The 27,161-nt window shown below is 47.7% G+C and overlaps 1 pseudogene; it reads right to left on the reverse strand.

The window, feature by feature from the left end:
* Positions 1-19,068: 19,068 nt before the first annotated feature.
* Positions 19,069-27,161, reverse strand: part of LOC119273207 — a 37,618-nt pseudogene continuing 29,525 nt past the window's right edge.

Below are 27,161 nucleotides of genomic sequence, written 5' to 3' on the forward strand. Positions count from 1 at the left end.
TGTGTTCTGTACCGATTCTTCCATTATTTTCTTAATAGGATCTGGCTAAGTAAAGTTTGCTATTGAAAGCCCACCTGACATTGGTAGGCAATTCTCTTGAATGGAAGGTTTAATCGAGGATTGAATTGACCACAAACTACTATAGCAGATGCAAGGCATCAATCAGCTCAGAAGAAATGCCAAATGAACTTAATTAGTTTCTCATTGATGTCACTAACAGTAATGAGTTTGTGCGATTTCTGACCTGCAGGCTGTAGCATGAGTAAAAGCTAACCAATGTATTATTACCTACTCCCTTTGTAAAGAAATATAAGAGCATTTAGATCACTACATTAGTGACCTAAACACTCTTATATTTATTGAGTACCTGGTTGTATATGTTACTCCTGTTTTTATTTACTCTGCATATTAGAGTTAACTGAAGTTAAACTTCTTAAAGTTTTACCAATTTTATATAACCAAATATAAATAGATTTCATAACAAATTTATATGATGTGAAAGTACATTCAACACATTGGTATGAATCTAATGGTGTTGAATTGTTATGAATCGGTATTTTGAAAAAATCAAAAAGCATATTTAAAAGTTTCAAAAAAATCTGAAAAAATACCATGAAAACTTATATGTATTCCGCAAGAACGTGTTAAATTTCGTTGAAAAATGTTGTGATTTGTAGGCTGTACAAAATTAACAAATTTCTGGCCCAATAACAAAAATAAAAGGCCCATTAAAAATGTGTATTTGTCTTTTTCCTGTATGCCACATGTAAACATATAATACTGTGAAATTTTGCATATACATAGTATACATGTGCATGTGTGTTCAAAAAATAAATTTGGAATTTTTCGCGCTCAAAAAAATAAAAATTGAAAACGAGCTCACTGGAGCTCGGCCTCCGTAAAATCAAAAAGCGTATTTAAAAGTTTCAAAAAAATCTGAAAAAAATACCATGAAAACTTATATGTATTCCACAAGAACGTGTTAAATTTCATTGAAAAATGTTGTGATTTGTAGGCTGAACAAAATTAACAAATTTCTGGCCCAATAACAAAAATAAAAGGCCCATTAAAAATGTGTATTTGTCTTTTTCCTGTATGCCACATGTAAACGTATAATACTGTGAAATTTTGCATATACATAGTATACATGTGCATGTGTGTTCAAAAAATAAATTTGGAATTTTTCGCGCTCAAAAAAATAAAAATTGAAAACGAGCTCACTGGAGCTCGGCCTCCGTTGGCATTTTCCGCAGCCAGCAGCTGCTTCTGATTCTATGCGACACGTACCTCGACGAAGCAGTCGTGGAAGTGGAGCCGGATGAGCCCGGCGGCGATGCCGGGGCGAAAAAGCGAAGAAATAGGTTCGTCATTCCATTACAATATCATCAAGAACAAGAGAAAGAACTAATATCCTGTTTTGGGATTTCGATTGAAATCCGCCGTATGAGTGTTTTACATAGAAATACTATTTTTGCTATCGGTCGCGAAGACCGCTGTGACACGCGCCGGACGATGGCCTCGGCGTTGGGGCAGGTGGTGCTGTAAAACCCCACCTGCAGCTGCCCCTGCGCGCGGCTCGCCGTCAGGCACATCACGGCGGTGACCAGCGCCGCCGCCATGCTGCTGCTCCTGCTCGCCATGGTCGTACGTCCTGGCTGGCCAGGCTTTAGCAGTGGAGTATTTATAGAGCGAGCCAGCCAGGGGTTCGACTGTTGATCGATTGCATTTGTTTGACAAGTTGTGCAGTGCTAGACACGGTGTGTCGACGGGGGTTGTCTTCATCTGAAAATACTTACTTGTCATCAAAATGGATAAAAAGAGATATATTTAGAACTAAAATACATCTAGATACATTCTTTTTTATTCATTTTCATGATAAGTGTTTTCAGATGAAGGAAGTAATACCTAGCCCAGGTGACACGAGGTTGTCCGGCCCCGCCATGGCCGCTGAAGTCAAGGTGAGGAGAGGTACTGTAGGGACCCGGCGGATGGATGATGGATGGGTGGTTGCGCGGTGACAGGGAGACGACAACTCTTGCTTTGGAATGACGATGCGCCTAGATGGAGACGACAAGGCTTCGGTCGGAACTGTCGTAGATGAATGTTACCTATCGGTCCACTGGTCCAGTTGGTGCCAAGCTCCCTCCCCAGCTTGGGACCAGTGGCATGAAGTCAGTCACCTTGGCTTGGCCTATGGCAACCGGAATTGCATACCTAGGATGCAAGCCAGCAACGTCAGCACTCGCATTCTGCTCGTCGCTTGAGAGGGTGAGGCGGGAGGAAGATGACAAGAGCACAAGAAACCAGCGCTTTACTCAGTGCAGGAAAAACGGAGCCACCAACACCCTCGTCGTCATAGAGACAACCACCGTACACAATCTTGTTGATTTCATCCGCTGCTTGTTGTGCCAAGCAAGTGTCTGACTAGTCTTTGCCTGCTTGGTTTCATTTGTCTGAGTCCTTCGATCCATTCGCCCGGCCAATCGTTTGCTTGTGCCAGCAAGCAAGCCTACCCACCCCGCCTGTCTGCTTGTACGAGGATGATGTCATCAACGGGCCGGAGGTGCAACACCACCTTAGATTTGTCAAAAATCTTCATCCATACTAGGGATTTCGATGATTTGTATCTATCTCATTCCTAGTGCGCCTCCAGAGCGGCTCACCAAACTGACCTCATCAGAATATCCATGGACATGTTCGGACATCCGACTGGACGAAAGACCATCCAACCCTATCCCTCCATGTGATTTTGGTATGGACCATGGCAATGGTAGATGCGAACTAGGGGGGGTGGTCATACGATGGCGGAGGGGTGGGGCGATGGGCTCCAAGCTAGGCTTTTGGTGGGTGACTGATCGACTTTTCAATAGATGGGGCAGGCGAAGTGGCAAAGGTTCAATGTGGGCAACTGAGGTAGGCTTTTCGGGTGGCGTGCCGACATGACTGTAGATAGGTGGACATCCGATGAAGATGGTGTGTATGAGGGGGTGTGTGTCTATAGTCGGAGACACCTTTTGGGGTGGGTCCAATGTGTCAGAGTCCGACATGGCTCACGCGTGGACTCCCCTTGATTTCCCCTCGAATTTGGGCCAGGCTAGAAAATTCAAATGTTCGGACATGTCCTGATCAATTTGGTGATCTGTGTTGAACGGCTCAAAGTGTCTGAACCGTCTGATTCGAACATTTGAGACTTATTTGAAGATCCTCACTGGACATGAACTTATTCGGCAAACCAATATTTTATCCTCTAACAAGTTGGGTCTACGTGCAATGTCATTTTTTCTCCTCAAATGCAGTTGACCTGAACCGGCCCCTTGTTCCCCCTTATGGTGGGGCAACCTCTCCATGGCGGTCATTCATCGCGCTTTTACTTCCATGTAGTTGGCGTGCTTTCCCTTTCCTCTCTCGTCTTCAGCTTGGTCGCATCATTGATGATTATGACCTGCATGAGAACGGTAGCCATGGAGGTTAGGTCTTCCCTCAAGTAACTCAAAAGGATCGCAGTATCAAGTTGGCCGTCATAATAACCACCAATATGGTGATCTGGTCCCAAGATGGCACTCTAACAGAGTCGCCATATGCATCTCAATCTGACATAAGTTTTGGAGCTGATGCCATATCTAGCCCACGAGCCTCCATATTTGGAGGCTGTGGGTGTTGGTTTGAAGGACGGGAAAGGGAAGTTTCATTCCGACATGTTCCTCCCATGCACATCCAAGTCAATGGCGCTCCATTCGTATGGTTACCACTTCCGCCGTGCCAATGGCGTAACTACTTATCCACTAGGAAGACCGCTAATTAATGACTACTATTATGTTTCACACCGGTTTCCCACCCACATGCGACAACCCCCTGGTTTCTCATTGGAGTGTATCCATTCGCAAATATATAAACCCCCACAGAAGCATAACTCTGCTTTTCACTTCCCGAGAAGCATAACTTGTGCTTCACGTGGAACAACTGTTCTTTTTCATTTTTCGAGAAGCACATTTTTCTATTCATGCGGGAAGAACAATTTTTTTCGCATGATACACAGCTGTGTTCTTCAATTTTGGGATGCATAGTTTCTTTCACATGGTGTGCTTCATGCAATTAAAACTAGAAAAACTAAAAAAAAAATTCCCTAGAAAAACATAGGAAAAATTAAGTGAAATCCGAAACCCAAAAACCAATGGAAAAAAAATCCTTGGCAAAACCGTGCAGAAAAAAAATTGGGTTTCCGTGATGCCCCAACACGCGATACGTGGCGATTGAAGCGCTCGCGCGCGTCCGCTAGGAAGCCCCCGAGGGGGTATCCGTAGACTAGTTAGTCCCTGTTTTGGCAACCAAGCAAATATTAGCCAAAATATTGGCATTCAAACGAAGCAAGGCCATATTTATTGGGAGCTCCTATATGATGCTCATTGTGCAAACAGTAGTCGGCCTTCCGCACATGGACAGCCCCGATTGAGCCGACCCATATAGCTACTATGGTGATTAGTTTTTTTAATCCGGCTTTAAAAAGCATGGATTTTTTATAAAAAGTCCATACATTTTTTGAAACCGCATAGTAAAAATTCGGAACATTTTTGAATTATTTTTTAAATTTGGGAACATTTGTTTTAAAAATACTATTTTTGAATTATCGAACATTTTTGAAAATGGGAACAATTTTCGGAATTCCAAAGCAAATTTGGAAGCATGATTTTTTTTGAAATTCCTATTTTCTTGAATCTGCGAACAAATTTTGTAAATAGGAACATTTTTTGTAACTCCGAACAAAACTTGAAAACAAAAACATTTTGAAAACCCCAACATTTTCTTGAATTTATGAAAATAAAAAAACAAAAATAAAATAGATAGAAAAGCATTTTTGAATTTTTAAACAGGGTAGCTCGTCCTTAAAAAAAGGAATTTGAACAAAAAGCCCAGTGCTAATGTATAGCACGTGCCAACCCGGGGGATGCAATTGCGCTATTTTTTCTTACGACTGTGCCCTCATAGGGGATCTTTTCACTGCATTTGTTTTGGTCTGTGCGCACTTATCGGTGCTGGGTCACGGATGGGCTCGGAGGCCATCTTTTCGTCTGTGTGCACTTTTCGGTGCTGGGTCACGGGTTGGGCTCGGCGGCCTCTTTTATTTGTGCGCTTTGGCATCTTTCGCAGCTGACAGCCGTGCATGATCCCCGTGTTGGCGATGCACTAGGCAGAATTCGGCCTAATAAACTGATCACATATTGATTAAACTTCCGGTACGGTACTATTCGCCCGGTGGATTTCTCGTCGTGCAAATGGGCCGGCCCATTTACTTCGTCCCTGTGCGTTGCCTCCTCTCCTTCCCGAGCCCCGACGACGCCTTCGGCCTTCTCACTCGCCGCCGGCGCCGCCACCGGGGTTGGCGCCGCCGGCCACTCCTATGCTCCCTCCAGCCTGACTCTGCTCATCCCCTCACTGGAGTCGGCGCCTCCCTGGAACAGTAGCTCCGCCATGTGTTCGCCGCCTGCCCCGAAACCCTATCCCAGCCGTGCCCGAGCTCTGGTGGCCGTTACGGCGTCGCCTGCGCCCGCCGCGGCTCCCTCGTCGCCGCCTCCGTCGCCGGGACCTAGGGTTTGGGCATCCGTGCTTGGTGCCCCGCGTCTCGAGGTCCCCGTCCTTCAGTAGGACGCCGGAGCTGGCCTCCGTCGTGAGGCATGCTTCGATCTGGTTTTCCCGACGTTTTGTGGCGAATTTGCTCCTGAATTATCAGGTGTGCATGCCCTGTTCTAGCATTCTTTGCTCATTTGTAAGAGATGAGTAGCGGGATGTCGTGCTAAACACACAACAAATATACATCTAGATACATCTAGATGAAAAGAGATATATTTAGAACTAAAATACATCTAGATACATCCTCTTTTATTTATTTTCATGATAAATATTTCCGGACAAAGGAAGTAGTACCTAGCCGACGTGACACGAGGTTGTCCGGCCCCCGCCATGGCCACTGAAGTCAAGGTGAGGAGAGGTACTGTAGGGACCCGGCGGATGGATGATGGATGGGTGGTTTCGCGGTGACAGGGAGACGAAAACTTTTGCTTTGGAATGGCTATGCGCCTAGATGGAGACCACAAGGCTTCGGTCGGAACTGTCGTAGATGAATGTTACCTATCGGTCCACTGGTCCAGTTGGTGCCAAGCTCCCTCCCCAGCTTGGGACCAGTGGCATGAAGTCAGTCACATTGGCTTGGCCTATGGCAACCGGAATTGCATACCTAGGACGCAAGCCAGCAAGGTCAGCACTCGCATTCTGCTCGTCGCTTGAGAGGGTGAGGCGGGAGGAAGATGACAACGAGGGCAAAGATTTGTCGATTCCATCCGCTGCTTGTTGTGCCAAGCAAGTGTCTGACTAGTCTTTGCCTGCTTGGTTTCATTTGTCTGAATCCTTCGATCCATTCGCCCGGCCGATCGTTTGCTTGTGCCAGCAAGCAAGCCTACCTACCCCGCCTGTCTGCTTGTACGAGGATGATGTCATCAACGGGCCAGAGGTGCAACACCACCTTAGATTTGTCAACAAATCATCATCCATACTAGGGATTTTGATGATTTGTATCTATCTCATTCCTAGTGCGCCTCCAAAGCAGCTCACCAAACTGACCTCATCGGAATATCCATGGACATGTTCGGACATGCGACCGGACGAAAGACCATCCAACCCTATCCCTCCAATAAGGTAGACATCGATTTTCCCTAATGGAAAAGATATCTGAAAACAACTAAAAAAACTAATCCAGTCCTCCCGGTCGGAGGCGAGGTTGATGAGCCCCGCACAGGAGCCATTGGCCTCGTTGTCGTTGGCAGTCAGAGCCATATGCCTCTTTTCGCAGCATTGCTGTGCTTATGCGGTGCCTCATCATCCTTAGCCTCAAGCTTCTCGAAAAGTTATTCCCATAGTGCGTCGTTGATGCGAGCTGGCGGCGCTCGTGGTCAATCGTACGGGTGCTCTACACGGACATGAACACAACCGTGTTCTTGTCGACGACATCCGGGTTCACGAGGAGCTTCGCTACGACTGCATAATTCATGTGTTGCGCCTGCAGTTGAGACACTGTAGCGTGGAGCTCCTACAAAAGCGTCCGATTGAAATGCTCCTCTACCTGTTGCATGGTGAAGATGTCGTCCGCCGCGCCACCCGCGACATAAGCGACCATCATCTCCTCCTTCGGCACGGGTGCCTCCTCCTCCCGTGACCCCACCATGGCCGTGGGATTGCCTTCCTCCTCGTCCTCCATCTCTTCCATAGATCTCGAAGGTTGGCCAGCATTAATGTGGGCCTGACGTCGGGCTTCTGCAACGTGGACCTCCGTTGTGATTTTGGCGCAGTGCTCCGGAGTCAACATCTTGTACCATGTGATTTTGGCATGGACCATGGCAATGGTAGATGCGAACTAGGGGGGTGTTGGAAATATGCCCTAGAGGCAATAATAAAATGGTTATTATTATATTTCCTTGTTCATGATAATTGTCTATTGTTCATGCTATAATTGTGTTATCCGGAAATCGTAATACATGTGTGAATACATAGACCACAACACGTCCCTAGTGAGCCTCTAGTTGACTAGCTCGTTGATCAAAAAATAGTCATGGTTTCCTGACTATGGACATTAGATGTCATTGATAACGGGATCACATCATTAGGAGAATGATGTGATGGACAAGACCCAATCCTAAGCATAGCACAAGATCGTGTAGTTTGTTTGCTAGAGCTTTTCCGAATGTCAAGTATCATTTCCTTAGACCATGAGATTATGCAACTCCCGGATACTGTAGGAGTGCTTTGGGTGTGCCAAACGTCACAACGTAACTGAGTGACTATAAAGGTGCACTACGGGTATCTCTGAAAGTGTCTGTTGGGTTGGCACGAATCGAGACTGGGATTTGTCACTCCGTATGACGGAGAGGTATCTCTGGGCCCACTCGGTAATGCATCATCATAATGAGCTCAATGTGACCAAGTGGTTGATCACGGGATAATGCATTATGGTACGAGTAAAGTGACTTGCCGGTAACGAGATTGAACGAGGTATTGGGATACCGACGATCGAGTCTCGGGCGAGTAACGTACCGATTGACAAAGGGAATTGTATACGGGATTGATTGAATCCTCGACATCGTGGTTCATCCGATGAGATCATCGAGGAGCATGTGGGAGCCAACATGGGTATCCAGATCCCGCTGTTGGTTATTGACCGAAGAGTCATCTCGGTCATGTCTGCGTGTCTCCCGAACCCGTAGGGTCTACACACTTAAGGTTCGGTGATGCTAGGGTTGTTGAGATATTAGTATGCGGTAACCTGAAAGTTGTTCGGAGTCCCGGAAGAGATCCCGGACGTCACGAGGAGTTCCGAAATGGTCCGGAGGTGAATAATTGTATATAGGAAGTCCAGTTTCCACCACCGGGAAAGTTTCGGGGGTCACCGGTATTGTACCGGGACTACCGGAAGGGTCCCGGGGGTCCACTGGGTGGGGCCAACTATCCCAGAGGGCCCCATGGGCTGAATTGGGAGGGGAACCAGCCCCTGATGGGCTGGTGTGCCCCCGTTGGGCCTCCCCCTGCGCCTAGGGTTGGAAACCCTAGGGGTGGGTGGCGCCCCACTTGGCTTGGGGGGCAAGCCACCCCCTTGGCCGCCGCCCCCCATCTAGATGGGATCTAGAGGGGCCGGCGCCCCCCTGGACCCCTATATAAAGAGGGGGGAGGGAGGGCTGCGCACCCAAGCCCCAGGCGCCTCCCTCTTCCCCCCGTAAGACCTCTCCCTCTCGTTAGAGCTTGGCGAAGCCCTGCCGAGATCCCGCTGCTTCCACCACCACGCCGTCGTGCTGCTGGATCTCCATCAACCTCTCCTTCCCCCTTGCTGGATCAAGAAGGAGGAGATGTCTTCCCTGTTGGGTAACGTAGTAATTTCAAAAAATTTCCTACGCACACGCAAGATCATGGTGATGCATAGCAACGAGAGGGGAGAGTGTTGTCTACGTACCCTCGTAGACCGACAGCGGAAGCGTTATGACAACGCGGTTGATGTAGTCGTACATCTTCCCGGCCCGACCGATCGAGCACCGAAACTACGGCACCTCCGAGTTCTAGCACATGTTCAGCTCGAGACGATCCCCGGACTCCGATCCAGCAAAGTGTCGGGGAAGAGTTCCGTCAGCACGACGGCGTGGTGACGATCTTGATGTTCTACTGTTGCAGGGCTTCGCCTAAGCACCACTACAATATTATCAAGGACTATGGTGGAAGGGGGCACCGCACACGGCTAAGAAAACGATCACGAGGATCAACTTGTGTGTCTAGAGGTGCCCTCCTGCCCCCGTATATAAAGGAGCAAGGGGGGGTGCGGCCGGCCCTAGGAGGAGGCGCGCTGGAGGAGTCCTACTCCTACCGGGAGTAGGACTCCCCCCTTTCCCTAGTTGGATTAGGACTTGAGGGGAAGGAGGAGAGGGAAGAAAGGAAAGGGGGGGGGGGGGCGCCGCCCCCTCCTTGTCCAATTCGGACTTGGGGGGGAAGGGGCGCGCGGCAGCCCCTAGGCCTCCTCTCCTCTTCCTCCACTAGGCCCATTAAGGCCCATTAGGTTACCGGGGGGTTCCGGTAACCTCCCGGTACTCCGGTAAAATGCCGATTTCACCCGGAACACTTCCAATGTCCAAACATAGGCTTCCAATATATCAATCTTTATGTCTCGACCATTTTGAGACTCCTCGTCATGTCCGTGATCATATCTGGGACTCCGAACAAACTTCGGTACATCAAAATATATAAACTCATAATGGAAAAGTCATTGTAACGTTAAGCGTGCGGACCCTACGGGTTCGAGAACAATGTAGACATGACCGAGACACGTCTCCGGTCAATAACCAATAGCGGAACCTGGATGCTCATATTGGCCCCTATATATTCTACGAAGATCTTTATCGGTCAGACCGCATAACAACATACGTTGTTCCCTTTGTCATCGGTATGTTACTTGCCCGAGATTCGATCGTCGGTATCTCAATACCTAGTTCAATCTCGTTACCGGCAAGTCTCTTTACTCGTTTCATAATACATCATCTCGCAACTAACTCATTAGTTGCAATGCTTGCAAGGCTTATGTGATGTGCATTACAGAGAGGGCCCAGAGATACCTCTCCGACAATCGAAGTGACAAATCCTAATCTCGAAATATGCCAACCCAACATGTACCTTTGGAGACACCTTTAGAGCTCCTTTATAATCACCCAGTTACGTTGTGACGTTTGGTAGCACACAAAGTGTTTCTCCGGTAAACGGGAGTTGCATAATCTCATAGTCATAGGAACATGGGTCCCGGGGGTCCATCGGGTGGGGCTACCTATCCTGGAGGGCCCCATGGGCTGAAGTGGGAGGGGAACCAACCCCTGATGGGCTGGTGCGCCCCCCTTGGGCCTCCTCCTGCGCCTAGGGTTGGAAACCCTAGTGGTGGGGGCGCCCCACTTGACATGGGGGGCAAGCCACCCCCATTGGCCGCCCCCCATCTAGATGGGATCTAGAGGGGCCGGCGCCCCCCTGGACCCCTATATAAAGAGGGGGGAGGGAGGGCTGCGCACCCAAGCCCCTGGCGCCTCCCTCTTCCCCCCGTAAGACCTCTCCCTCTCGTTAGAGCTTGGCGAAGCCCTGCCGAGATCCCGCTGCTTCCACCACCACGCCGTCGTGCTGCTGGATCTCCATCAACCTCCCCTTCCCCCTTGCTGGATCAAGAAGGAGGAGACGTCTTCCCAACCGTACATGTGTCGAACGCGGAGGTGCCGTCCGTTCGTCGCTCGGTCATCGGTGATTTGGATCACGACGAGTACGACTCCATCAACCCCGTTCTCTTGAATGCTTCCGCTCGCGATCTACAAGGGTATGTAGATGCACTCCTTTCCTCTCGTTGCTAGAAGACTCCATAGATTGATCATGGTGATGCGTAGAAAATTTTAAATTATGCTACGTTCCCAACAGGGGGGTCATACGATGGCGGAGGGGTGGGGAGATGGGCTCCAAGATAGGCTTTTGGTGGGTGACTGGTCGACTTTTCAATAGATGGGGCAGGAGCGAAGTGGAAAAGGTTCAAGGCGGGCAACTGAGGTAGGCTTTTCGGGCGTGTGCCGACATGACTGTAGATAGGTGGACGTCCGATGAAGATGGTGTGTATGTGGGGGGAGGGGCTATAGCCGGAGACGCCTTTTGGGGTGGGTCCAATGTGTCAGAGTCCGATGTGGCTCACGCCTGGACTGCCCCTGATTTTCCCTCGAATTGGGGCCACGCTAGAAAATTCAAATGTTCGGACATGTCCTGATCAATTTGGTGATCTATGTTGAACGGCTCAAAGAGTCTGAACCGTCTGATTCGAACATTTGAGATTTATTTGAAGATCCTCACTGGACATGACCTTATTCGGCAAACCAGTATTTTGTCCTCTAACAAGTTGGGTCTATGTGCAATGCCATTTTTCCTCCTCAAATGCAGTTGACCTGAACCGACCCCTTGTTCCCCCTTATGGTGGGGCAACCTCTCCATGGCGGTCATTCATCGCGCTTTTACTTCCACGTAGTTGGCGTGCTTTCCCTTTCCTCTCTCGTCTTCAGCTTGGTCGCATCATTGATGATTATGACCTGCATGAGAACGGTAGCCATGGAGGTTAGGTCTTCCCTCAAGCAACTCAAAAGGATCACAGTATCAAGTCGGTCGTCATAATAACCACCAATATGGTGATCTGGTCCCAAAATGGCACTCTAACAGAGTCGCCATATGCATCTTAATCTGACATAAGTTTTGGAGCTGATGCCATATCTAGCCCACGAGCCTCCATATTTGGAGGCTGTGGGTGTTGGTTTGGAGCACGGGAAAGGGAAGTTTCAATCCGACATGTTCCTCCCGTGGACATCCAAGTCAATGGTGCTTCATTCGTATGGTTACCACTTCCGCCGTGCCAATGGCGTAACTACTTATCCACCAGGAAGACCGCTAATTAATGACTACTGTCACGTTTCACACCGGTTTCCCAACCACACGCGACAACCCCCCTGGTTTCTCGCCAGAGTGTATCCATTCACGAATATATAAAGCCCCACATAAGCATAACTCTGCTTTTCACTTCCCGAGAAGCATAACTTGTGCTTCACGTGGAACAACTGTTCGTTTTCATTTTTCGAGAAGTACATTTTTTTATTCACGCGGGAAGAACAATTTTTTTCGCATGATACACAGCTGTGTTCTTCAATTTTGGGATGCATAGTTTCTTTCACATGGTTTAATGAAAAAAGAAAAACTAAAAGAAAATAGATAGAAAAGCATTTTTGAATTTTTGAAAACCCCACCATTTTGAAAAACATTTTGAAAACCCCACCATTTTCTTGAATTTATGAAAATAGAAAAACTAAAAAAATAGATAGAAAAGCATTTTTGAATTTTTAAACAGGGTAGCTCATCCTTAAAAAAAGGAATTTGAACAAAAAGCCCAGTGCTAATGTATAGCACGTGCCAACCCGAGGGATGCAGTTGCGCTATTTTTTCTTACGACTGTACCCTCATAGGGGATCTTTTCACTGCATTTGTTTTGATCTGTGCGCACTTATCGGTGCTGGGTCACGGATGGGCTCGGAGGCCATCTTTTCGTCCGTGTGCACTTTTCGATGCTGGTTCACGGGTTGGGCTCGGCGGCCTCTTTTATTTGTGCGCTTTGGCATCTTTCACAGCTGACAGCCGTGCATGATCCCCGTGTTGGCGATGCACTAGGCAGAATTCGGCCTAATAAACTGATCACATATTGATTAAACTTCCGGTACGGTACTATTCGCCCGGTGTATTTCTCGTCGCGCAAATGGGCCGGCCCATTTACTTCGTCCCTGTGCGTTGCCTCCTCTCCTTCCCGAGCCCCGACGACGCCTTCGGCCTTCCCACTCGCCGCCGGCGCCGCCACCGGGGTTGGCGCCGCCGGCCACTTCTATGGTCCCTCCAGTCTTGGAGTCTTTGACTGCCCACTGACTCTGCTCATCCCCTCACTGGAGTCAGCGCCTCCCTGGAGCACTCCGCCGTCTGTTCGTCGCCTCCCCCAAAACCCTATCCCGGCCGCGCCAGAGCTCTGGTGGCCGTGACGGCGTCGCCTGCGCCCGCGGCGGCTCCCTCGCCGGGACCTAGGGTTTGGGCATCCGTGCTTGGTGCCCCGCGTCTCGAGGTCCCCGTCCTTCAGCAGGACGCCGGAGCTGCCCGCCGTCGTCCCCGTCGTTCAAGCAGGTGAGGCTCGGTCCAACCCCAACGTCAACTGTACCTGCTTCGATCTGGTTTCCCGACGAATTTGCTCCTGAATTGCCGTGTGTGCATGCCCTGTTCTAGCATAATTCATTTGTACGAGAGTTGTAGCGAGATGTCGTGCTAAACACACAACAAATTCAAACATTAACAAGAAAAGAGTGGCGGAAAGATCAGGAGTAGTGTATGCATTATTATAAAGTATTAGCAAAATGCCCGTGCGTTGCCACGGGCCTTTTAATTTGTTTTAATCCGATTGCACCTATAAATATAATGCATATCTTATCTCGTTCCCCACTCTGTCTACCACCCTCCATCTCTATCCCTACCTTTCTATTTCCTACCCTCGCTACCTCTTTCTTTCTAGACCCCTCTGTGTCTCCATGACACAATCCCCTAATGACGAAAACCCCCCTGCTTTATATTATAAAGCAACAATCACTGCATGCATCCGATAAGACCGATACAAACACACACCACCACCGCACTCAACACACATCCAAAGCAAGATACAAAGGTGCCGACAAACCACCCCAACGACTACCAAGCATACTACGAATGAGCAAAAAAGAACCGCTTCTAGCCGACGGACCACCGCATGAGTGATCCACCAAAGAGAGGTGAGACGGCCAACGCCGTAGCGGGGACTCCAAAACGGTGCCTCCAAGAAGGGCAGGACCACTGATAGCCGCCATCATCTCATCCCGTGGATCAAGTTTTCACTCGGAGCAACACAAAGGGAGTGAGAGCACCACGACGGACCCTACAAGGGGGAAACAACGTCTGCGGACGCCACCGCCGACGGCTAGTACAAAGATTGGGAAAGTGATGTACCACGGTGCTCGGACCCCCTCCGTCGCACCTCTGCTCCGCCAACCACCCGCACCCATGCCGCCCGAGCGGCCTTGTCTGCTCTCCCGCTCCTGAGCCGCGCAAATCCGCCCAAGATCAACGCGCCTCCCACTGCCAGGGCCGCCACCTTGTACCCAGACCACCCTGAGAACATCAAAGGGGGTGGCTTTCAATAGCTCCTCCAAATCCAACCACCGCCGGAACCGACAACGACCGTCCAACCTCAAGCATCGCCAGAAAGAACCAGGCTGGGGAAAAGGGGAAGGGGAAGGACCGGCACATGACCACGACCGACACCCCCTACGCCAGCGACAGGCGACTCAACAACAGCAGAGCCCCGATCCCTCCTACCGACTTCCCCCTCCCCCCGAAGCACCCCTGCTTCGCCCCACCACGGGTACTGGCGCGGACTGGCGAGAGGCCACCAGCAGCCACATCTCCGCCGAAGAGGGGGATAGATCCACCGCCACCACCACCACCAAAGATGGGCACAAGAGAAGCCCGCCCGCTCCGCACGCTGTCGTCCATAAGCCGGGGAGGAAGGCCCGACCGGACTCCAGGACGCGCACGCACCTCCACCACCTCAGCCATGCCACCAACACTGCCCGACGTCCACGACCCCTGTTGGCCTCAGCCCTCGCCGCCGGACGGGCTGCCAGTGCCAGATCTGGCTGGATCAGACCAGATCCATGTTGCACGATTTGCCCGAAGGACGAAGCCCCGCCTCCACCGCACAGCCACCACGACACCGATGTAGCATCGTCTGGGAGTCTCAGTTGTGAGACTGGGCAAGACTGTATCACAATCCCCTAATTACTGCCATGAAAGAAAAACAAAAAATCAGCATGCAATCCCCTAATGCCCTGGATTTGATTTGATTGAAGCATGGAATCCAAAGAGAAGCGCACTGCAGATAGGAAAGAAATAGAGCAAACAATTACCGGCGACATTACAGTAGAAGAAAACGGAGATATAAATGCCCGTGCCTTGCTACGGGTGAATGCTTGTAAATAAATCAAACAATAAATTATTTCGAAAAAATCAAGCAAGTGATTAAGCAACAATACTTGATTCGGACTTATACTTCACATCACAACACCATCATCTTCTCCATTGTAATCAGTCACATCCAATGTTCATATGTAACATGGATATGCATGAAAAAGAAGGTGATTTTACAAACTTATCAATTACTCATGGCTTGCCCTCTTAATTTGTGGTGAGACTACTCCACCAGAAATCGAGCTTAACAATGACCCCAATGATCATCCTCAATGAGTTTGCCATCTTCCTTGACAACGAGCTTCCGAAGCATGCACTTTAAAAACGATAGTGAACGTGAGCCTTGATAATAGGGAACAAATACAACACGATCCACTCTAGCCATGGGACCCAACTAAGCTTTCTTTCCATGCCAGCTCCCTTGGTATTTCCCTCCTATCTCTCAGCTCCGACACCTCTGTCCCTCATTCCTTCTTTCTCCTTCCCTTCTCGCATGTCCACCACTCCTGCAGCTCCGCTGCCGCAGTTAGTTCCCCAATCTGTCTGGAACTTGATTGGTGGACAAATCTGGTGGATTGGACATAAAAACATACACATTGATTTTATCCCATATTTGAAAATTAAGAAAATAAAGTACATTCAATCGACATGATTTGATGTTACAACTGTACGCAATACCTACGCAAATGCCTAACATGAATACATGTCACTGTTCAAATGCAAACCAAAAAACCACAACATAGCATCATGCTCCCAGACAACAAGTAAGTTTGTGTTATCTTCATATATGTTCGCACCAACCATAGAATAAAAACAAAACTGAAAATAATGCACAAACAAACAAAATTGTCTTAGCAGATAATGTTTATACAAAACAACACCAACTTCATTTATCTTTATTATGAAGACAATGGAGCTGAGAGACTGAGAGGCAAAATAATGTTGATAGGAGAGGCAAAATTAACTCAGATCTTCAATGGCAGGATTAACAATTAGTCGTTGCCTCTCCAACTCTCATGTCCCCAAACTCCATGTCACACGATAACCACCCCACAACCTCGCGCCATGTCGTAGTCACCGAGCTCTGCAACCTCCACACCACAAGACGCTGATCCGCCTCCCTATGGGGCTCCCGCTGCTCCTTTCCCTTCAGATGCACCCTGATGGCCCCCTCCATCACAATCGCAGACTCCCCCTTTTCACCCATGATACCTCTCTCGTGCCGCATCGATTTGGCCTCATGGTCGATGATCAAGCCGAGAGGGGACAGAAAAGCTCGTGCTGAGGTCTGACCGCCCACGGCGCTAGTGCGTCAGGATATGGTTGGGGCAACCTAGAGGAGAGTGTATAGGTGAATATGTGTCGCTGTACATCCACTTTGGGTGGGGTTCATAGAAGGATCAAGCTCTCATGCCTGTCGACACAACGAAATGCTTCGGATCCCTTTTACACCCACCCTCCCTCTTCCTTTTGGTAGCTCATTAGTTAATTGATACATAGACTAACTAATTATATGAATATCAATATTTAATTTCTTATTGGTTTAAAATTTATATTTCAAACAATAGATAGTTTGTGTTGGCGCCGAGCCCTAGCTTATTCATTGTGCCGGTGCCCAGCTCCCTCTCGCTCTCTCACGAACGGAGGTAGAAGAAGAACCGGAGGAGACATCACAGAATTTTGCCAGCGACGAATGCCGCCACGGGCGCACCAACACCCTAATCTTTTCTCTTTTTAGCCAGCTCAAACCAAGCAGTACACGGGGGGTATTTATACAGGGAGTACGCATGCACGAACACCGCGCTCCACACCTGTCCACACGCCCACGATCCGCTCGCCCGGCCGCGCGCCCGGCGCGCCACTACGCGCATGACACGGTCAGCTCCAACAGATCGACAACGGCTACCCTGTAACTCTCGACGACTCGGACGCAGCCACATACCGGCGTCCGACTGAACCAGAACACACGCACAGGGCGCACCCGCCATGGCTACGTACAACCTAGACACGCACGTACATGCTGGTCGACACCGACGCCGTGGCAAAGTTACAAACAACTAAACTACTGAAGTCTGTAAGCAAGTTACAAACAAGTAAGCAACATCTAGGAAGTATACATTACCTAGCTCTTAAATCTACACTATCCGTATGATGACACAATGGTTCAGCATAACTATTTTATCCTTAGCAAGCCATGATTATGTAAAAATATCAAAAAATAATTGAGCAGCAACATTATATTGTTAGTTATAATAAGGTTTTCATATTTTTGTTGGAAACTTGGTTGGTGGGAAAGGACGGAATAAAGTGTGCACACCAGCTAGTCATAGCCTATACTCATACGCATGAACAGAAGTTCACGACGTAATAGGCAACAATGAAATTATGTTTTGGTTTTGTGAAATATGGCGAACCAGCGTCTGTAACAGACCGTAGGTTTTTCTTAATTGGTTGCCCTCGTCAAGACACCCAAGGGGAACAATATGAAGGCTATATTATGCTGCAACTACATATCAGATAACAAAAGCAGTATTTACTTTACAACTGGCATATATATACAAGAACTTTCATGCATATATAATTGGAGGGATGTAGACCATAGTTATGAATTTATGTGAATAACAATTCGAAACATATGTTAATTCTACAAGAAAACAACATACCATATGCGGACACAATATGTATATCTCTCCCCCACCCCAATATGCAGGCACATTCTGAACTTCTCATAGATTAATGTGACAAATATAACATCCATCATAAGAGTGAGATAATGTTCCGTTGTGAGGTTCAGATAGCAAGAAAACAACGTACCATATCCAAATGAGCTCAAGATAGACGCCGAAATAAAGGGAATAGCTTCAGGTGCCGAGTTGATTAAAATATTAAGACCCATGCTTCATATATATCAATTGACCATGAGTGTGTGGAATTTCGGCTGATTCACAACCATCCGTAGTGGAAGGAAGAACCAAAGGGCACTGATGTTTCATGGACCAGCCCCTGCAACACAAGAAATCGACATCAATGACCATACAACGAATGGATCTGAAAACTCACAAAAATAAGAACTTGGAGGCAAACACAAATAGAAGAGAATAAGGAAACCAACTCTTCCGGTCCAATCGACCATGGGCGAGCCTCAAGTTGTTGAATCTATACGACCTGACAAAAGAGGATGACATGGGAGGACTAACGAAACAAACAAACGACCTGACAGGGACATGTATCACGGTGCCCTACAAACAGCAAAAAGTAAAGGTGTTTAGTTACATGCCATTATTTTCTCTTCCAACTTATGTGGAAAACAGTGGAGAGACTATCAATTGTCATATTATTATTTTGCACTGATGTGCCTGAAGAAATTCACCTGTGGACTCGGCTTGCTTGTGACATTTTATCCAATAAAAACACAACTCATGCGAAAATCAGTAACTGGAACCTGCCAACTTTTTTCAAGAAAATCAATATGACCAAGCATGACACACACACACATGCTCAATGCCTCCTATGCAGAATTATAAACAAAAGATTGATTACAAAGATCAGTAATTTGAAGTTCGTTAAGTATGATGCCGAAATCATGAGGCGCGAATGCTTCTGTGTTCTCCCTGAAATTTTCAGATACAAAGAAAAATTATGTTGCCGTACAACAAAGTTAGCCAAAATTGTAAGATATCGCTCCTCCTCCATCGACTTTTTCTATAACAAAACACCGAAATACAAACCAAAATTAGGAGAAACAAAACCAGAACCGAACAATGGGGTTAAGATCGTTGGTCCTATGGATAGTCTCCTAAAGTTCTCCGTCTGAAATCTGAACCCAATGTCCGCTGCAAACAAAACCACATAAATCACACTTCAGTTAGAGCCAAATGTCTGCAGCAGTACTACTCTAGGAGAAACACAGGAGTGAGAGGGGATATATGTCAAGCGTGTAGGCATGGGCATACTTCACGTTGGGTACTGGACGGAGACCCTATCCGCGGCGTCGATGAAGTCCAACGTGACGAGGAATTTCATCCCCTCCTTGCGGACCTTGAGCCACTCATCACGCGTCACCATCTTCTACAAATACACGATGGAGGTCGGGGCAGGAGTTGACTGACACCGCGATGATGGCTGCGACGGTCCTGAGAGGGAGGGATGTGTGGGGGAGGGGCAGAATTGAGGCGTCGGCGGTAGAGAAAACCAGGGATGGCCGGACCAGAGGGCCTAGCCGCCGACATGGAACACACAAGGAAGAAGCGACACGAAGATTGCGTGCGCATTAGGTTTCGGGTGAGGGCAGATACGGGAACGACAACGGCGAGGCCCGAGACGATGAACACCCATGCGATCTGGAGAGACGGCTGCAGCCATCCCGACGGCGACGGCGGCGATCCGGGCGGCGGCGATCTGAGGCGACAAGACGTTGGCGGCGATTCCAACGGCGACGGCGGCGATCCGAATGACGGCGAAGGCAGCGATCCGGGGTGGTGACGGCGGCGATCCGGAGGACGCTGGGCTGGTCGACAAGCTCCCGTGTGGCGGCGGCGCAGGAACCCTAGCGCGTGCGAGGATACCGAGGAGAGGATGCTTGCGCGAGGAGAGGGAGGGGAGTGGTTCGTGCGTGGGGTGGTTTTTTTGGCTGCATGAGTGGGCGGGGGCAGCGGAGACGAAAAAAACCGACGAAAAAAAACCATGGAGCAGTGGGGAAGCGCTGGGACGTGGGAGGTGGTCGGAGGGGCGTGTGCCGGACTCGATCGCGGGGTTTTCCTTATTTTTTCGCGGCTGAGGGGATGGTGAGAGGAAGTACCAAAGAAGTACCAAAAAGACCGGGTGAGCTGGGACGAAAATAAAACCCGAAACGCGACCTACCAACTGAGACATTAGGAGTAGAGATTATGGAATTAACTTTCCTTTTAATTTTGTAAATCAACATTCACAATACCAAATAAATATTATTAGATGCATCATGGAATTAGCTTTCCTATTACATAATTTTAATTTTCTATATGTTGATATTTTTTAAATATAAATTTCGTTACATTTTATCAAATTTGACTTCGGACAAATCTTATAGGTGGCATAAAAAAGAACGTAGGGAGTAGTTTTACAAGTTTATTTATTATTACAAACCGTCTTAAGTCGATCGATGGTGTCTATTTGAGTGTTTTTTTGGCGTACATCTAAAAAATTCCTATACAATCGGTCCAAAAAATCCTATACAGTCAGTCAATCGACCACAGGGACCAGATATGTTTTTTTTCTTTCACTTTTCGGTATGTTCGTGACTACACCTTTGGAACATGTGTTTGGTATTATATAAACCTGGTCGGTGCATTATTACAAAAAGGGACAAAATTCTGTTTCAATAAATGATAGGTTATTCGGATCATGAATATTGCAAGCATAATACTTTGAAACAAGAAGAAAAAGAACCATTTCTTCACACCTTCGTGCACATCAAACTTGTACACGTTACACATTCTCTCACGTTACATACTCACTACTTGTACTCGGTACATAATACTCTCTCCTTTCCAAAATATAAGACGCAATTGACTTTTTACGGTCTTTGATGTACGACTTTGACCACTTATATATATCAACCCGTGGTATCTCCTCGTCGCCATCGGGGGAATTGTTGTTCGAGCCCGGGTGAAGCATTTTGATCACCCTTGCGACGAACAACCCGGGCGTGTTGACGACGCTGCAATTGAGGCGGATCTCCCCCTGTGTGCCAATCTTGGGCTCGATCTTGCCCATCTTGATCATGGCGGCAATGAATTTCTCCTTCCAGAGTGTCTCATCGGCGGCGAACGCACCGACGGAGGCCTTCGGCATGGCGTTGTAGACAAGCTGGTCGTCGGAGAAGTGCAGGCCGAGGTTTTTTGAAATAAAACCAATACATCGTTTGTGAGAAACATTACAATTTCACTAATAGGCTTCTCAAACCAATCCGAAGTCAAAAAAATCTAGCTAATCTAGCAAGTTCATGTGCTACTTTATTTGCCTCTCTATTGCAATGTTCGAGTTTAGTCATGATAAAATCACAAGTATAGTGATAGCAGTCATCAAACATTGCCGCTGCCGATCCCGCTGACTGTCCTCCGTCCTGCATGGTCTCAATCACCTCCAGATTGTCAGAGTTGATGATTAGGCTATTACATCCCGCCCTTTGCGCTAAATTTAGGCCAAATTTGAGAGCTAAGGCCTCCGCCATGAGAACATCCGCGCAGTAGTCTACCATAACTGCAGGCCGAGGTTCAGCTGCAATAGCTTGCAGTAGTTGTTGTCTAGCACCGTCGGCGTGCTGAGGTCGATCATCGTCGTCACGTTGGTCACTTGGATCATGTTCGTCGGGCACAACGCCTCCAATAGTGATTGGTACGTCGGGCTGATGGTATCGCTCGCCAGCCTCTCGCGGTTCTTGATGATGGAGTCATAGTGGGAGCGGCCCAAGGTGTGGGCGCCAGATAGTATCACCATCTCCTCGGCAGTCAGGGTCTTGTCCTTGAAACCCTATACAAGCCCATCCGTTGTCAAGTTTGGACTAGGGAGGCCAAACGCACTATCCTCAGTCGAGATGTTCCTGTGGCGGCAGCCCGCGGGGACCTAGTAGAATGCATTGCCACCGGTGAGGCTGACGCTGTCCCGGGCGGCGAAGGTCAGGATGTTGACGCATGACACGGTGCGCGGGCAACTCCGTTCTAATGCTGCCCTGGCCAAGTCGACAACCTCAAAGACATGGAGGCTCGGGTTGTTCGGTGGTGCCTCGAGCTTCTGAAAAATTACTCCTATAGCGTGTCGGTAATGTGAAGCTGGCGGCGCTCATGGTCGATCGTACGGGTGCTCTACACGGACGCGAACACAACCGTGCTCTCGTTGACGACATCCGAGTTCATGAGGAGCTTCGCTACAACTGCATAATCAGAGCGATCCGCCTGCAGTTGAGACACCGTAGCGTTGAGCTCCTACAAGAGCGTCCGACTGAAATGCTCCTCCGTCTGTTGCATGGTGAAGATGTCGTCCCGACGCCACACTCGACATCAACGATCATCATCTCCTCCACGACGGGTGCCTCCTCCTCCCGCGACCTCCACCATGGCCATGGGATCGCCTTCCTCCTCATCCTCCATCTCTTCCTCCTCCAAGATCTACTCTAGAGAGCTCGAAGGTTGGCACGCCTCACCACACTAGAGGCCGGCCCAGCCTAGCCGGACACCACCCCTAGCCCGCGCCATCGCGGCCCGCGACCCCTGTCGCCGGGATCTGACGAGGAAGCCCCGAAGCAGCCAGCCACACCTCGTCCGTCCCACGCCCAAGCCCGCGCCTCCAGAACCACGCAGCCGCGCCGCTTCGCCGCACGGCCGCACCACCGGCACGCCGCCCGGGTCGTCGCCGCTCCGTCCCACGCGAACGACGCGCTCCTCACCACGGCCCTGCGTCCCGCGCCGCCGGAAGCCATGGGAGAAGGGGAAGAAGGCCCCCCCGCCACCCACGCCAGTCGGGCTTCGCCCGGTGGCGCACTCCGGTGGTGGCAGGGGGGAGGGAGGGCTGGGGGTCGCTGGCCAGCGGCGGCTAGGGTTCGCCCTGCCGCCCGCGAGAGCGGCACGGGCGAGGTCGCTCTCTCCCCTTCTTACCTGTCCCGTGTGGTACCTATTGAATTGTTATTATATATGTTAATATTTTTGTCTATAAATTTAATCAATGTTTACAAAGCTTGACTTTGTTCAAAGCTAATACGCAGAGTAAATAAAAACAAAAAATATATTAAAGAAGAGGTACATATGTGTCGACCATACGCACATGCTACATACTCCGGGGTCGTGCATGCTAAGAGCATCTCCAGCCGCGCCCCCAACAGGCCTCCACAGGCCACTTTTTCGGCGCTGGCGCTGAAAAAACTGCCCAGTCGTGCCCCCAGGATGCCGAAAATCGCCGGTTCGGCCCTTTTTTCCGCCCATGCGGGAAGAACAATTTTTTTCGCATGATACACAGCTGTGTTCTTCAATTTTGGGATGCATAGTTTCTTTCACATGGTGTGCTTCATGCAATTAAAACTAAAAAAATCATTTTCCCTAGAAAAACATAGGAAAAATTAAGTGAAATCCGAAACCCCAAAAAACAGTGGAGAAAAAATCCTTGGCAAAACCGTGCAGGAAAAAAATTGGGTTTCCGTGATGCCTCCAACAAGCGATACGTGGCGATTGAAGCGCTCACGCGCGTCCGCTAGGAAGCCCCCGAGGGGGTATCCGTGGACTAGTTAGTCCCTGTTTTGGCAACCAAGCAAATATTAGCCAAAACATTGGCATTCAACCGAAGCAAGGCCATATTTATTGGGAGCTCCTATATGATGCTCATTGTGCAAACAGTAGTCGGCCTTCCGCACAAGGAGAGCCCCGATTGAGCCGACCCATATAGCTACTATGGCGATTAGTTTTTTTAATCCGGCTTTAAAAAGCATGGATTTTTTATAAAAAGTCCATACATTTTTTGAAACCGCATAGTAAAAATTCGGAACATTTTTGAATTATATTTTAAATTTGGGAACATTTGTTTTAAAAATACTATTTTTGAATTATCGAACATTTTTGAAAATGGGAACAATTTTAGGAATTCCAAAGAATATTTGGAAGCATGAATTTTTTTGAAATTCCTATTTTCTTGAATCTGCGAACAAATTTTGTAAACAGGAACATTTTTTGTAACTCCGAACAAAACTTGAAAACAAAAACATTTTGAAAACCCCAACATTTTCTTGAATTTATGAAAATAGAAAAACTAAAATAAAATAGATAGAAAATCATTTTTGAATTTTTAAACAGGGTAGCTCGTCCTTAAAAAAAGGAATTTGAACAAAAAGCCCAGTGCTAATGTATAGCACGTGCCAACCCGGGGATGCAATTGCGCTATTTTTTCTTACGACTGTGCCCTCATAGGGGATCTTTTCACTGCATTTATTTTGGTCCGTGCGCACTTATCGGTGCTGGGTCACGGATGGGCTCGGAGGCCATCTTTTCGTCCCTGTGCACTTTTCGGTGCTGGGTCACGGGTTGGGCTCAGCAGCCTCTTTTATTTATGCGCTTTGGCATCTTTCGCAGCTGACAGCCGTGCATGATCCCCGTGTTGGCGATGCACTAGGCAGAATTCGGCCTAATAAACTGATCACATATTGATTAAACTTCCGGTACGGTACTATTCGCCCGGTGGATTTCTCGTCGCGCAAATGGGCCGGCCCATTTACTTCGTCCCTGTGCGTTGCCTCCTCTCCTTCCCGAGCCCCGACGACGCCTTCGGCCTTCTCACTCGCCGCCGGCGCCGCCACCGGGGTTGGCGCCGCCGGCCACTCCTATGCTCCCTCCAGTCTCGGAGTCCACTGACTCTGCTCATCCCCTCATTGGATTCGGCGCCTCCCTGAAACACGACCTCCGCCATGTGTTCGCCGCCTCCCCCGAAATCCTATCCCAGCCGCGCCCGAGCTCTGGTGGTCGTGACGGCGTCGCGTGCGCCCGCGGCGGCTCTCTCGTCGCCGGGACCTAGGGTTCGGGCATCCGTGCTTGGTGCCCCGCGTCTCGAGGTCCCCGTCCTTCAGTAGGACGCCGGAGCTGGCCTCCGTCGTGAGGCATGCTTCGATCTGGTTTTCCCGACGTTTTGTGGCGAATTTGCTCCTGAATTATCAGGTGTGCATGCCCTGTTCTAGCATTCTTTGCTCATTTGTAAGAGATGAGTAGCGGGATGTCGTGCTAAACACACAACAAATATACTTGAACATTAACAAGAAAAGAACGGCGGAGAGATATTAGGATTTAGGAGTAGGGAATGTGGTTGTTCAGTGTGCAAGTGTCACGTCGATGTTCGTAGTCACTGCCATAAACAACGAACCCGCTGATCAACCAGGTTCCTGTAGAACTATGCGGAGAATCTGGTAGTATTGCATACCTGGTCAATTTTAATGCTCCTGTGTGTAGTACTCTCTTTCTAGGCATTGCTCTTAATTTTGAATAATGTGTTAGTGACGCCGAAAGTACTATAATCTAGAGACTAGAGATGAATTAATTTTGTTAATATTGTACTTGCTCTCGTAAACACCCTAGCTCTGTGAATTGGTCATTTCATTAGGTTCTGATTTCATAACTGTATAAAGTACATCTTTTTATTTTTTTTGTTAATTCCGCAGTTTATGCCCAAGCTGTCTAGTTGGAGAGGAGAAACGGGAATATAAACCAATTATGTAATGATACTATCTCCATTATTATCCTTAAAGGCCAGTTTTCTACGCAACTCAGGGAAAACTCATGGGTCCCCATCCTCTGTTTTTGTTTATCAATCATAGTTAGAAACCTCATGACAAACATAGCATTGAAACTATCCTGCAGATCTCGTGTCAGAGAATGAAACTACTCGGTATATCTTTATTTATGTAGTTTCTCCATTCTCGTCTAGATTTTGTAGTCTTCCTTTCAAATATGTGTTAATGACGTGGGTAAGAGTGAACTAATTCAGCTGTATATTCTACCATCTCAGATGCATTAGAATCCCTTAATTCTGGATTCGGAAAACCATCCAAGTCATGATGGAGTATTGGCCGCTTGAGCTTATTTCGCAAGATTACTTTGTAGAAAAGTTTCCTCCTATATCTACTGATTTTAAGTAGGTAAACTGAGCTTCCATTTTCTGTATTTGATCGCACAAGTACTTTACAGAAGACTGGAAATTTCTGTGGTTGAGTTCTCCGCGAGATGACATGTGTTTCTGCATTTCTTTGCTGCATGTGTTTCCTAGTGGACTTTAAACCAATAGTATTTTCTGAACCAGTTTGTGTTATACGCCATGAATCACATGTTTCCTAATTGATTTAGTTGATGTTTACACATATTTGTTCAGCTTGCTTTCAAAATAAGTAGTGCAAGTAAGCAACGAAAAGGGCTACTAACTGAGTTTACCAGGTTTCCTGTTCTATCTGTGATATGCTATTACACAAGATTAAATGTGCAATGCTAGGGCTATCTGTTTAGATCTTATAAATTTTACATTCTGCTATGAGCAATGCTTATCAAATACTTTCTCTTTTTCATATAATCTTATGTGAGCAATGCATATTCCTTGTGTTCTAATATATATATATATCTGAACTTGTTGTTTTATGTGCAGTAAGAGGAGGTTACAGGTCTTAACATAATGATACAATTAGTTAGAATTTGACTCTACATGCACCGGCTAGAATGGAATAGCAAATGAAGCAACTGTTCTCCTGTTTTGCCATCATGATGAAATGCAATGAACATTTCCAGGTTGCTTATCCATGTGTTGTACATATATAATGAAACTAGTAAGCAAAAAGGATAATGTTTGTTCTCTGATTATGATAATTCTGACATGACTAAGGCTCTTATTATTTGGCTACAGAGATCTGGTTAGAACTATCCTAAAGAACTATTTCTGTTGGTCGAAGATGCTTAAAAATGACGAGTTGATATATGATGTTGCTTCAGTTGATAGCTGTGCAAATATGGAAGTTATATACGACGCTGTTTTGCTTGATAGCTGTGCAAATATCCATGTCGAAATCAGTTTCAATGGGAAGCGATGGCTTTGTAATCGGTTCGAAAAACCGGCTATAGGAGTTCAGACCCGATGCTGATGCTGTTTCTGTAGTAGTGAACAAATATATATTTGTTGTAACACCGTGAACTTCTTTTTCCTTACCTGTAATGTTTTTACAGCGTAGACTGTTCTAAATCTTCTTTTCCAGAGGAAAATATAGTTTGAAGCATGGGTTGGGGGAACTGCTAATGCATTTATCTGTTTTAATTAGTTAGCTATACTTACTATATCTTTTGTGTTTTTTAGGTAACCATCATCTACGTTCTTGATCATTGATCAATAAGCATTCATTTGCAGAAGAAAAACTACCCGACATGCTTGATCTATGGTGGAGCGCAGATGATCTAGAGCACCTATATGAAGCGTAGTGAAAAATATCGGAAGAGGTTGTTTTATGCCCTGTTTTGTTGTGGAATGGTATTGCTTTTAGTAGGCAGTTGGAAACCACTTGTTTA

The sequence above is a fragment of the Triticum dicoccoides genome, chromosome 3A, assembly GCF_002162155.2.
Source record: "Triticum dicoccoides isolate Atlit2015 ecotype Zavitan chromosome 3A, WEW_v2.0, whole genome shotgun sequence".
Taxonomy (NCBI): Eukaryota; Viridiplantae; Streptophyta; class Magnoliopsida; order Poales; family Poaceae; genus Triticum; species Triticum dicoccoides.